Source organism: Notamacropus eugenii, chromosome 4 (genome assembly GCF_028372415.1).
Source record: "Notamacropus eugenii isolate mMacEug1 chromosome 4, mMacEug1.pri_v2, whole genome shotgun sequence".
In the NCBI taxonomy this organism is placed as follows: domain Eukaryota; kingdom Metazoa; phylum Chordata; class Mammalia; order Diprotodontia; family Macropodidae; genus Notamacropus; species Notamacropus eugenii.
The window spans coordinates 421,173,341-421,187,295 of record NC_092875.1 but is presented as its reverse complement, the minus strand read 5'-3'; the positions used below and the strand labels follow the sequence as shown (position 1 = coordinate 421,187,295).

Genomic DNA, 13,955 nt, shown 5'->3' with positions numbered 1-13,955 from the left:
ACAGAGCTTTAATTTACATTTTAGTAAACAAACACCCTTTTTGACTCAGCTTTAGCTTTTTATCGACCAAGTTACCAAAGATCATATACTTTCTTTAAAGAATAAAGAGAAGGCAAGGACCAGCTAGTAAAACTAGAGGAGAGAAATTGACCCTTAAAAAAGAATAATTTGTTTTTTGTTTTTTTTTTACAGGTTATAGAAGAAAGATGGGAAAATGTGAATTTTCCCACCCTGGCAGCTGTATATTTTATAAATAAGATTATTCAGAGAATAGAATCAGTAATGGGGGTGGGGTAGGATGGGGTGGGGCTGAGGGGGTGGGGTGGGCAGACCTTTAGTTTAGATTCTTATACCTTGGCTCTTCTACTTGGGTTCCAGAGCTAGCTTACAGTAGTTAGATTTTTAGGGGCAGCTAGGTGGTGCAGTGGATAGAGCACCAGTGCAGGAGTCAGGAGGACCTGAATTCAAATCTCACCTCAGACACTTGACACTCACTAGCTATGTGACGTTGGGCAAGCCACTTAACCTCAGTTGCCTCATCCTGGGTCATCTCCAGTCATCCTGATGAATATCTGGTCACTGGATCCAGATGGCTCTAGAGGAGAAGTGAGGCTGGTGACCTGCACAGCCCTCCCTCACTCAAAACAAAGTCTAGTGCAAGTCATGTCATCATCTCTCTAAATGGCATGATCTTCTTCAACAATGAAGGATGAACACACCCACAGTAGTTAGACTTTTAAACATCTTGATACCACACAATCAACCTTAGTTCCTGTTTCTGTGACATGTTTTGTTTCTATCTTATATGAAAAGCCAATTTATAGTCTGTTTTTATGATAATTCCACTTGATTCAATTTAAGAATTCTCAAAAAAGGAACATGAACTAATGGTAAAAAGGAAAGAGCTGGGCCCTTGGGTCAGATGTAGCTCAAATGTTGTCTCTGAAGTTGACTACCTACGTAACTTTGGCCAAGTCTCTACTTACACAGTCCTCATTTTCCTCATCTTTAAAATGATGGAGATTGGATTAAGTGGCCTCTGGGGTCCATTCAAGCTCTAGATGCATTACTGTGTTGTTGTTTGGTCATTTTTCAGTACTGTTCAACTCTTTGTGACTCCATTTTCTTGGCAAAGATACTGGAACAATGGAGTATTTCCTTCTCCAGCTCATCTTACAGATGGGGAAACTGAAGTAAACTGGGTTTGGTATCTTCACTAGGGTCACACAGCTAGTAAGTGTCTGAGGCCAAATAAGAACTCAGGTCTTCCTGACTCCAGGTCCCATTACTCTGTCTTCTGTGCCACCTAGATGCACGGTACATTAGTGTGGTAGGAACACTGTCCTAACTCCTGCCCCCACGCTAGCTAGAATAGTTTTTCTTTGCAAAGTAGAGATCATCCTCCAGACTCAGGGACTAAAGTCTCAGGCTGTTGAAATCAATCAATAAGCATTTATTAATCACCAATTATGTGCCAGGCACTGTGCTAATAAGTAGAGATACAAAAAGAAACAAAAGAAGCCTTACAATCTAATGGGGGAAACGGTATGCAAACAAATATATACAATGCAAACTATGTACAGGATAATCAGGAAATAATCAACAGAGGAAAGGCAGTAGAATCAAGGGAGTTTAGGGGAAAGCTTCTACTAAAAATTGGGATTTTGGTTGAGACAAATAAAGCCAGGTGAGTCAGTAGATGGGGTTGAGGAGAAGAGAGCATTCCAGACTTTTGGAACAGTCAGATAAAATGTGCAGAACCAAGAGATGAAGTGTCTTGTTCGAGAAGTATTAAAGATGTCAGTGTTCCTGGATCCAAGAGTACTTGGGGATTAAGGAGTAAGAAGACTACAGTGGTAGAAGGGGGCTAGGTTATGAAGGGTTTGAATTTGAAACAGCATTTTATATTTGATCCTGGAGGCAATAAATAGGGAGTCACTGGAGTTTGTTGAGCAGGAGGAATGACCTGGTTGAACCTGAGTTTTAGGAAAATCACTTTAGTGGGAATGGAGAATGGATTGGAGTAAGAAGAGACTTGAGGTAGGTAAACTCACCTTTCAGTCATTTCAGTCATGTCCAACTCTTCATCATCCTATTTGGGGTTTTCTTGGCAGAGACACTGGAATGGTTTGCCATTTCCTTCTCCAACTCATTTTACAGAAAACTGAGGCAAGTAGAATTAAGTGACTTGTACAGGGTCACACAGCTACTAAGTGTCTGACTTCACATAAGAAATGAGGTTTTCCTGAATCCCATGTACAACCTAGCTGACTGGTAGACTCACCAGGAGGCTATTATATTAGTCCAGGTGAGGTGATTAAGGGCACTAGAGTGGCGGCAGTGTTAGAGGAGAGATGTTGCAAAGGAGAAATCGATAGACTTAGTCAATAGCTTGTTGCCTAAACAATCTGTTTAGGGGGCAGGGGTAAGATATAATGAAAAATTGGAGATGACTTCTAGATTGCTAGCCTAAGCAAACAGGAGGAAGTATTGCCCTCTACAGTGATGAGGAAAGCAGGAGGTAGGGAGACTAAGATGGGGAAAGATAATGAGTTTGGGTCTGAATGGGTTGTGATTAAGTGTCTACTGGGTATACAGTTTGAGATATCTGAAAGGCAATTCAAGATGTGAGATTAGAGGTCAGCAGAGAATTTGGGACAGGATAGGTAGATTTGAGAATCATCAGCAAAGATATAGTGGTTAAGTCCGTGGTGGCAGATGAGATCACAAGTGAAGAGCTAGAGAGGGAGAAGAGAAGAGGGCCCAGGACTGAATCCTGAGGGACACCTGTGGTTAGAGAGTGTGCTCTGGATGAGGATCCAACAAAGAAGATGAGTCAGAGCAGTCAGATAGGTAGGAGGAAAACCAGGAGAGAGTGGTATCCCAAAAACCTAGAGAAAAGAGAGTATGAAGGAGCATAGAGCAATCAATAGTGTCCAAGGCTGCAGAGAGGTCAAGGAGAATGAGAACTGAGCAAAGGCCACTCCAACTGGCAATTAAGAGATCATCGGTAACTTTGGAAGGAGCAGCTTTGGTGCAATGTGAGGTTGGAAGCCAGATAGTAAGGGGTTAAAAAAAGAATGAAAGGAGAGAAAGTGAAAGCATCTGTTGCAGATGGTTTCTTTCTTTCTTTTTTTTTTTTTTAAGAGTTTAGCTGCAAAAAGGAGATATCGGATAATAGCTGGCAGAGAAGAAAGGAGCAAGTGGGGATGGGAGTAGGGAACATAAGTATGATTTCAGGCAGTAGAAAATGAGCCAGAAGACAGGGGAAGATTGAAAATAAATGAAAGAACAGGAATTACTCAGGGGGTAATTTGCTGGAGGATGCAGGATGAAATGGGATTGTTTCGTTATCACTTAAGTACAAAACAAGAAAACTCTAGGCTCTCATGCTTGTCTGACAACTTATGGGTAACTCAGGCAAGGAAGCTTGACTCAGTTGATGTGATGGCAAGCAAAGTAGGATTTTTTACTGTTTTTGTTTTAGTGTAATCAAGTGCCTCTGATTGAGTCTTGCCTTTATCAACCAAGAGTCTTTACTAGGAGTAAGGTACAGAAACAAGAGTTTCTTTAACTAGAAATAGAATATGTATTTGTATTGTTAATTATTTTAATGTGATTAAAGATCTTCCCCATCCATCAGTGGGCCTGGGAAGACTTGTAGGAAGGCCCACACCTTTTGTTAGTGAGGCACTGGTTCTCAAGGGTTGTGATCGCTTTTGGCTTTGAAAAATGTATAAATAGTCTGAGGGTGAGGTTTTACTTTGGGGCTTACTCACTGGAAGTGTTTGTTTGACCAGATGAGACTCTGGGAAGTCACTAAGGAGTGCCCCTCCCCCCCAGCTTTGAAAACTGAGATGTTGGTGCTTCCCTCTCTGATAACTATGTATGTATGATCAGGCAGTTGCATCTGTCTATTAAATTATGATGTATGTATTGCTTATGTCAGACACCTGGCAGCATGGCTGTTGATTTAGATTTCTCTATATTTTCTCTGAAGTTCAGGGTGCTGACTTTTTCCCCTGAATTAAGTGAATGATACATGTGCTTGATTAAAGTGATTGCTGACCCCTTGAAAGTTGCCTTTCCTTTTATAAATGCAGATCTAAGAACCTGTGATAGCAGGCCCTCTTGTATATGTTGAGGTGCTTACTGTTCCAGCTGATTCAACTGTAGACAACCTCAATACCTATCATTGTTGAATGGCCTTTTCCTGCTATGGCTAAGTAAATCTCTTTTTATTAACTGCTGAATAACCCATAATTCTCATTTTGTTCTGACAGAGAACCTAAATGACCAGAGGACCAACCAGACCAGAACAATGATGTATTTATGCCTATATGTGTCAATTCAAGTCAAAAAGCATTTATTAAGCACCTAAGATGTACTAGGCAATGTGCTATGTTGTTCGGTCATGCCTGACTCTGGGTTGCCTCATGGACTTTGTCCATGGGGTTTTCTTGACAAAGAGACTGGAGTGGTTTGCCATTTCAGTCTCCAGTTTGTCCACATTTTACAGATGAGGAGCTTAAGCAAGTAGAGGTTAAGTGACTTGCCCAGGGTCACATAGCTAGTAAGTGTCTGAAGCTGAATTTGAACTCAGGTCTTCCTGACTCCAGGCCCAAGGCCCTATCTACTGCATCACTTAGCTGCCCAATGTACCAAGAACTGGGGATGAAAAGAAAGAAAAAAAATAGTCCCTGCCTGAAGGCAGCGACTCACAGTCTTATAGCTTATTACCAATTTTCCTTACTCTGAATATATTCCCATTTCCCCATGGAATGGTGGTTTAATTTAGAGTGAAAAAGAGGGCCAGGAAAAGATAAAATTCTAAAATCTATAGAGTTGTATTGTTGCTTGGTGATTTAGAATTTGTACTTATGCCAATGCCCTGCCTCCAAATTCTGATTGACTTCTCAAGGCCCAAGGAATGCTCTAGATCCAGGGTTGGAGAATCTATGATCTTGAGACCACCTGTGGCCTTCTAGGTCCTTGAGTGGGGCCTTTTGACAGAATCCAAGTCTTGTTGAACAAATTCTTTCATTAAGGGGATTTGTTCTGTGAAGTTTAGATTCAGTCAAAGGGCCATACTTGAGGACCTAGAGGGCCTCATGTGTCCGTGAGGCTGCAGGTTCCCCACCCCTACTCTGGTACTTCAGATACCAGCGGTATGAGTACTCTGTCCACATTTTAGTAGGCAGTTTTTTAATGAGTTGCTATGTCCAAAATGTTCTTCACTTAGTGAATAATTAGGTTTTTAGCTAAGACATTCCTCAAAATCCTTGCAACTTTTCAGAACCTGTATTCAGCTAACTTTAAGAACTTGTGGTCATCTGAGGCAGCTTGGTACAATGGAAAGAATGCTTTGTTTTGGAATCAGAGGATCTGCATTCAAGTAATAATATCTAATATAGATACATACATGTATATCCCTTTAAAGATTGAAAAGCACTTTGCCTATATTATTTTATTTGATTCTGGTGCTATTATTATCTCATTAAGCAGATGAAGAAACTGAAGCTAAGAAAAGTTAAATAACTTGCTAATTAGTGTCTAAGGCAGGATTCAAATTCAGGTGCAATGCAGGGCCCTATCCACTATGCTACCTAGCTGCCTCACATTCCTTTCACTAAGGTCTGATCTTGCTGCCCCACCTAGAATGTAGGTGGAGGAGGGCAGGAGTTGTTTTTCTGACCCTTATTTTTCTTATCAGTAAAATGAGGGGAGGACATAACCTCTGAGGGCCCTTGTAAGTCTTTAACTTTGATCCTGTGATTCCTACACCAGGAAAGAATTAGGTCCCCAAAGAGCTGTCAGTGGTTAATAAAGTAGAAAGAAAAACAAAATGAAAACACCAAAACTAAGGGGATTTAAACTACGTAGGAAATTAAATCTGGGGCTTTTCCAAGGTATTTCCCACAGTTCTTCACTGTTTGATAACAATCATTAGGCCTGCTCCACCAACTCATGACAAAGGTGGACCTTGGAACAGACCTAATAGGGAAAGGAAAGAGCTGAAAGGAATGACTCCAGCTGCTACCCCAGGGTCCATTCCAACTTGCAACGTTGTTGCAAACGAGTTCCAGGGTTACTTTGAGCAAGACTTAGACCTTGGCTAACTCACAAACTGAGCCATCAAATGAAGTAGTGTAGGTAAAGTGCTTTGCAAACCTTAAAGCACTATACATAAATGTTAACCATGAGTGTTATTGTTATTATAGCTGTTACATTGTATCTAGAAGAAAGAAGAATTGATAGATTGCCACTTAATAAGAGACAATGGTTTTTTTTAATCTAAGCAGTCAGGACCTTTTCATTTCTTTCTTCATAGTGGTAGTAGAAGGAGAAGGAATAAAGTATAAAGAAAACAATATAAAGTCATAACAATAACAAAAAAGCAAATGCATGATTCCTTCCTTCCTCGTATTCTCCCTCCTTCCTTCCTTCCTTCCTTCCTTCCTTCCTTCCTTCCTTCCTTCCTTCCTTCCTTCCTTCCTTCCTTCCTTTCCTTTCCTTTCCTTCTTTCCTTCTTTCTATCTGGCTTAAGTAACTTGCAGCAGTATCTGAGGCCAGATTTGAATTCAGGTCTTCCTGACTCCAGGTCCAGTGCTCTACTCACTGCACCACCTACCTGCCTTCACAATTATTTTCAAGTCTTCTTGATCAACATTCTTTTTTTTTCTGACTTTCTTTTCTAATTGGAGCTTTTAGTGTGATGCCTTTCCAACCCTTCTTCAATACACTTGCCCACGTCCTGTGCTTTCTTTATAGTTAGTCTGACCACATCAGTCCTGGGCTCCCTCTGTCCTCTGAGATGAAGTACAGATGCCTCTGTGGGACATTTACAGCCTGCCACACTCTGCCACTCTCCTTTGCATGCTCTTGTCCCAGTCTGAGCATTTCCCACATGTGACATTGCCTGTCCGCTGTCTTGACATTGAAGATATATAAGCAGTCCTCCTTGTAAGAAATGCACTCTAACGATTCCTAGCATCCTTCAAAGCACAACTGGAGGCCACCTCCTACATGAAGCCTCCTTTGATGCCCTCAACTTCTAGTACCACCCCCTCTACCCAAATTACCTTGTATTTTCTGTGTACTTCTTTTGCAATTACGTGTGTGTGTGTGTGTGTATGTGTACGTGTGTGTTATATACCTCTTCTCTTCTATCACCAGCCTATGATGGTAGGGATTTTTTATTTTTTTGTCTTTGTGTTCCCAGTGCATAATGCCTGGCATATAGTGGGTGTGTAATTAAGAATAAGAATAGCTAACATTTATATAGCACACACTATGTGCCAGCGACTATGTTAAGTAGTTTACAATTATTATCTCTTTTCATCCACACAACAACCCCGCGAAGTGGGTGCTTTTATTATCCCCATTTTGCAAATGAGGAAATTGGGACAAACAGAGGTTAAGTGACTTGCCCAGGGTACCACGGCTAGTAAGGGTCTGAGGTTGTATTTGAACTCAGGTCTTCTTGACTCCAAGCCCAACACTCTAGCTACTAGCTGCTCTAAAATATTTTTTGATGGATTCATTGCATTGCTCTCTTTCCTTCCCTCCTCCCAACCCTGCATCATGACTTGGGGAAGCAGGGCTGGACGAAGCACTGGCAAATGTTTGAGGTGAGTACAAATGATATGCCAATGAATCAATCAGCAAATATATAACTACATACTATAAACTTAGAATTTTGTTAAGCACTGTGGGAGAGTATAGGAGGAGGAGAAGATCTAGTACCCATCTTTAAGGGTCTTATAATTGAGATGGGAGAAAAAACCAACACATGAAAAAGTAACAATTCAATAGAGGAGCCATGAGGAATTGGGGAAAGAACTGTAAGTTTGGATTCACTGGATTTAGGTTTGAGTCCTGTTCTGTCACTTACCTGTGTGGCTTTGGACAAGCCTTCACATTTCTGCATCTCCATGTTTGTGATGGAAATGAATTGGGGAGAAGGTGGGACATGGCTAGACAGTGGTCTGACTGAAAAAGATCTGGGGGTTTTGATGGTCTGCAAGTTCATTATGAGTACACAGTGTGAGATGGAAAGCATATATAACCTTAGTCTGCATCAGGGGACGCCAAAAATCCAGGACCAGGAAGATGAGAATCCCTTTATTTTATTTTGGTCAGAGCACTCTTGAGTATTGTGTGCAGGATGGCCACATTTAGGAAGGATATCATTAAGACAGAGTTCAGAGGAGGGCAGTCGGGATGTTGGAAGAGCTTGAGACTATGTCCTATGGGGAAGAATTGAAGGAACCGGGCGTGTTTAACCTTGAGAAGAGATGACTTGGGAGGAAGAAAACAGAACAAGAGTTTGAAGGATTGTGTCATAGAAAGTGGGATCAGCTGTGTTCTGTTTGCCCCCAGAAGACAGAACCAGGAGTAAAAAGTATCAGATAGCAAAGAGGAGAATTTAAATTTGATGGAAATGTAATGGTCATAATTGGGATTCTCCAGTCTAATGAATTGGGACCACCCTATGAAGCATACATGGAACTGAGTGCAGGATGAAAAACTTCTTAACAACTAGACCAGTTCAATAGTAGAAAGGGCTGCCTGGGGAGATAGGAGATTCTCTCTCACTGGAAGAATTCAAGCAAAGATGACTCAGAGAATATTGTAGAAGGGATTCTTTTTAGAAAAAGAATTACTGAGTCATAGATTTAGAATTAGAAGGGACCTCAGAGCTGGATGTAATGGTGCATGTTTATAATCCTTCTTACTAGGGAGGTTGAGACTGATAAGATGGCTTGATTTAGAGAGCTCTGAGCTTCAATACAGCTAAAGGTATCAATATGATGAGACCTCAGTCACGGTGGGATGGGGTGGAATAGGGAGGCACCACTAGCTACCCAAGACAGAACAAAAAAGTACGGTTTGGAAACATAGCAAGTCGAAGCTTTCATGCTGATCAGTAGATGGGACTGACCCTTGAGTGGCTGATGCACTTCCAGCCTGGGTGAGATAGAGTCCCAACCTCAAAAAAACAATAGGAATCTCAGAGGTCATTGGATCCACCATCAACCCTTGCTTTTTACTTTTAGACACAAGAAAACTTGGGTCTGCAGAAGTAAAGTAACTTGTCCTTAGTCATAGAGGTAGCAAGTTGGACTAGTAGGGCTTTTGAGGTCCCTCTCAATTCTAGAATACCGTGATTCTATGATTATATGATATTTTGTAGCACTATATCTAATAATTCTGCACATAATTAGGTAACAAATCATGTGTATATAGATTAGTATAAAGACATAATGTCTGGGAAGGTAGATTTTAATTAGGTAAAGGAGTTGAACAGTTACTTTAAGCAACAATATTACCTCTTTTTAAATTTTATACCATTAAAATTTTTTTTTGCAGGAAAAAGGAAACTGACTGTGAATTTAAGTATGCTTGAGTTTCTTTAATTCTGACACTGTACCTTGGAAAAACACAAAATGAAAAAAATGATCTATATTCAGAGAAGGGAGAAATCAATGTAGACCTCAATAAGGTAGGTCTGAAAGGATTGTTATGTGCACAGAAGCTTTTCTAGATGCATCCTCCTGGTTTAGATTGCCTCCCAAAGCCTGGGGCTGGATCACAATACTGGCTGCTAGTCCTGACAATTTTTTCTTCCTTTCTTATGTAGAGACTCATCCTCTTTTTCAGCAATTCCTAGAAGAAACAAAGGCTCATTAGTAGTTTGTGAATGCAGTACCAGGTGTGAATGCAATGCCAGATGTGAATGCAGTGCCAGATGTGAATGCAGTGCCAGATGTGAAAAGCCTTACTGAATTAATGTGCCTGTAAACAGGAATGATCCCAGATGAAATTTTTGATGAAATTGATGTGGGTCATGTTAGGGTCCACTCATCATCTTTGGTTTCAATATATTTTATTCAGAGATTCCCAGGCCAGTTTTAGTTTTGCTGGGATATTCCCAATTTTAAAGAATCATACTAACATGGACAGCTGCACTCACAAACGTACCAGACAGCTTTTGTTGTGGGGCTCAGGGGTCCAGCATGAAGCTCTGGGCAATGATGTGTTGGTAAATGCTTAATAACTAGCTTTCTCTTAGACATTCTTTTAAGTTTAATCTGTATTATAAGCATTTTCTCCATTATCTTCTTAAGTCTAAATAATCTATGTAATAATAAGTCTAAATAATTAATAAAACAGCAAACCAATCCTTGATTTGTAGGTTTGCCAATTTCCTAGATGCAAATGCTCATCCTGACAATTTTGCAATTGGCTGTCCCAAGTTGGTTTATGCTGGCTCCAACACACCCTTGGTTTGAAGGGTGGAAGAAAGCAAAGTGAATATATTGAAGAAGGCAGGAATATTTAAAAAATCACTTTTGCTACTGCATTTCAAAGCTGTTGCTTTCCAGGACTGTAATGTCTTTCTCTTTGACTATCAGTCTTATTCAGAGGGTATAGTAAAAATAACTACTCAACACAAGTACAGCAAAGATAAAATACAACCAAACAATGATAATGATTTTTACTGTAGATGATATGACTATTTATAATGTGATTTTTCATGGTTTATCTTTTGGTCATCACAACATCCCTGTGAAATGAGCAGGAAGATTCTTATTATTTCTGTTTTAGAGGTAAAATTATTCATGATTAAAGACATGAAGTGATTTGCCCAGGTTCACATAATTAGATCATCTGGCCTCAAGGACAGAACACCTTGGAGATTTCAGAATCTAACAGTTTATAAAAAGCAGCAAATTTTGAAATCTGAAAGATACTTATCTCAACAGATCAGTCTGGATGAATGATTTTCTGTCAGTGACTTCTCTTTCTTCTCCCCCTGCCCACACTTCCTCCAATTTAGTCACTCAACAAACATTTATTACATGCTTACTATGTGCTAAGTGCTGGAGAAACAAAAGCAAGAATTCCTCTCTCAGCACTCTAATCCTCTCTTATATTGCCTTTTACTGATTGCTAAAATTTCATAAGAAGTTAGAACTCGAGGCTGCTAATCTGGGGTCCATAAACTTAAAAAAAAATGATAACTGTATTTAAACATAATTGAAAATAATTTATAAACGTAATAAAAATAATTTTTTTTATTCATTTTAAAACATTATTCTGAAAAGGGATCCACAGGCTTCATCAGATTGCCAAAAGGGCATATGACACAAAAAAGGTTGAGAACCTCTGGTCTAGCCCAACCCTTTCATTTTACAGAGGAGGAGACTGAATCCTAGAAAAGGAAAGGGACTAGTCAAGATCACTCAGCTAGTTACTACAAGCCTAAGATGTCTATGATACCATGAATGATATGAATGTCTGCATGGGTTTTCTAAATGTGACTCCAGGAAACATTCATAGCTCTATCTGGCATCTTGCCTACTCCTTTCATAAGGAGTCTTGAGGGGAACAGAAAAAAAGATACAAGGTTGGAGACTTTGGTCTTCAATCTACAGGAGGGTTACCAGACTTGAATTGTATCGATATGTCCCCTTCAGTATTGCTAGTCTAGAAGCACAAATTTTAGATTCAAAACAAAAAAACCACTTCCTTTGTCTTTAGCCCTTAGGTTACACTCACTAACCTAACTCCTTCCCAAAAGATGCTGGTTACACAAAAGATCATCACAAACAGCAAAATGAATAAATCCATTTATCCAAGAGAATAGTAAACAGAAATTGGAGAAATTATACATATTAGAATATGCCAGAGAATATGCAGAATATATGGCTGGTGTGGAATCTCATCTTACTCAAGAGAGACATCCTGATCTCATTCAAGGTAAAATTCCCTCAAGTCTCCAGGAAGGTAAACTAGAAATCTATGACATGTTGAAGACCCAGATTCCCTTACATGTCTGCAGCTTCTAGAAGTTGCCTGCCTGCATGACTCTTTGCCTATCTGTGTTTTATCTTTCCATCCATTTGTTTGTCTGTCTCCAGGTTCTCTCTGAATGTTTCTAGAGTTGGACCTTTAAAGAATGAAAATAAACTGGTTCCACAAATGTCCTCCAGGGCAGAGCTTCTTAAACTTTTGCCACTGTGATCCCTTTTCACATTTCGATCATGTTTGTTGGCATTGTATGACTTGAGGGCATGAACGGTGCAAAGTGCTCATACTTTGTGTTCAGAACCAAGGCTGCAGTGAAGTTGTATGTTGCAACATGAGCAAGAGCGCCAGAAATACCTCAGATTCATTAAATGTATGATTTTGAATTAATTTCTTGTCATGTGTTCAGAAACCTTTGACTGTTGCCAAATTTTTCGTGACCCCATGGGGTCACAACCTACAGTTTAAGAAGCACTGCTCTAGAGGACAGAATGTCTCTTCTCCCAAGCCTCTCACAGCAGCTTCAACCTTTACATATGTCAACAGCCTTTCATCAGCATTCTCTCCATCAGCTGGAGTCACCTAGAAGCATGTGTGTTTGTCCTTTGTTGCCAAAGAAGGCCATGCCATCAGAGAAATAATGACATGACTTGCACTTGACTTTGTTTTGAGTGACAGAGGGCTATGCAAGTCACCAGCCTCACTTCTCCTCCAGAGCCATCTGAATCCAGTGACCAGTTATTCATCAGGATGACTGGAGATGACCCAGGATGAGGCAGTTGGGGTTAAGTGACTTGCCCAAGGTCACACAGCTAGTGAGTGTCAAGAGTCTGAGGTGAGATATGAACTCAGGTCCTCCTGACTCCTGCACTGGTGCTCTATCCACTGCACCACCTAGCCGCCCCCACCTGTAAGCAACAGTACACAAAATGCCCCAGGCATGACTGGAAACTCAAGTTACAGAAAAGTGAAGCCTGAAACCAGGTCTCAACTCCTCATTCAGTATTCTTTCTTCTGCTATATCATTCATATTCATACTTTGTCATTTCAGTACTTCACGCAATAGCCTTTCACTCTCCTTATAACTGGCTTCCAACATTTACTAACTGTGTGACCTTGGGCAAGTCACTTAACCCTATTTACTTCAGTTTGCTCATCTGTAAAATGAGCTACAGAAGGAAATGGCAAACTACTCCAGCATCTCTGCCAAGAAAATTCTAAGTGGGATCTGAGGATTCAAACAAGATTGAAAAACAACTGAACGGTGACAACCACTCATATCAAAATCATTCTTTCTAGCACACTATTTCTTCTGACTGTTCCTGGAGCATTTTCAAGACAGAGTATTAATAGTTATTCATCCCAGATAATGGTTGCATTTAATTTTGCCTTATTCTCAAAACAGTGAGTGATAGAGGAATTCCAGGTCTATGGAAGGACCAGTATGTGAGAAGTACTTGAGGAGAGCAGGGAAGTCTTTTCATAAACCTCTCAAAGCTAAACTTACATTAATAAGAACATTCTAGATTAGTTTAAGAAGACCTTATTTGACCACTTTAATCCTAGGGGTAAAGATCACTTCAGAGTTCAGAGTCATTCTTGTGAACAAAGAACCCTTAACCTCCATCATCATTTTTCCCCACCCCAATCTTCTTTTCCAACCTGCATCCTGTAACAGAAAGAATTAGAAATTTTTGTATAGTCTTAAAAGGAACAGTGAGGTACAGAAAAAAATACCCTAAAAAACAGACTTGACTTAATGGTAAAAGAGAAACAAAAATTCACTAAAGAAAGTAAGTTTTTAAAAAGCAGAATAGGCTAAATGAAAAAAGAGGCACAAAAATTCACAGATGAAAGGAACTCTTTAAAAAAGTAGAATTGACCAAATGGAAAAGGAGATACAAAAGCTCACTGAAGAAAATAATTCCTTAAAAAATAGAATTGGGCAAGTGGAAACTAATGACTCCATGAGACATTAAGAAGCAATAAAACAAAATCAAAAGAATGAAAAGATAGAGGTAAATGTGAAATATCTCACTGAAAAACAACTAACCTGGAAAATAGATCAAAGAGAGAGAATTTAAGAATTTTTGTACTATGTGAAAGCCATTATCAAAAAATTGCCCAGACATCATATTTCA

General features: G+C 39.8%; 1 protein-coding gene across 1 annotated transcript in view; it reads right to left on the bottom strand.

The window, feature by feature from the left end:
• Window positions 1-9,400: 9,400 nt before the first annotated feature.
• Window positions 9,401-13,955, bottom strand: part of C9 (complement C9) — a 63,070-nt gene continuing 58,515 nt past the window's right edge. The window contains exon 11 of the mRNA XM_072605764.1: window positions 9,401-9,669. The gene's annotated coding sequence lies outside the window, so the exon portion shown is untranslated. The remainder of the gene's footprint in view (window positions 9,670-13,955) is intronic.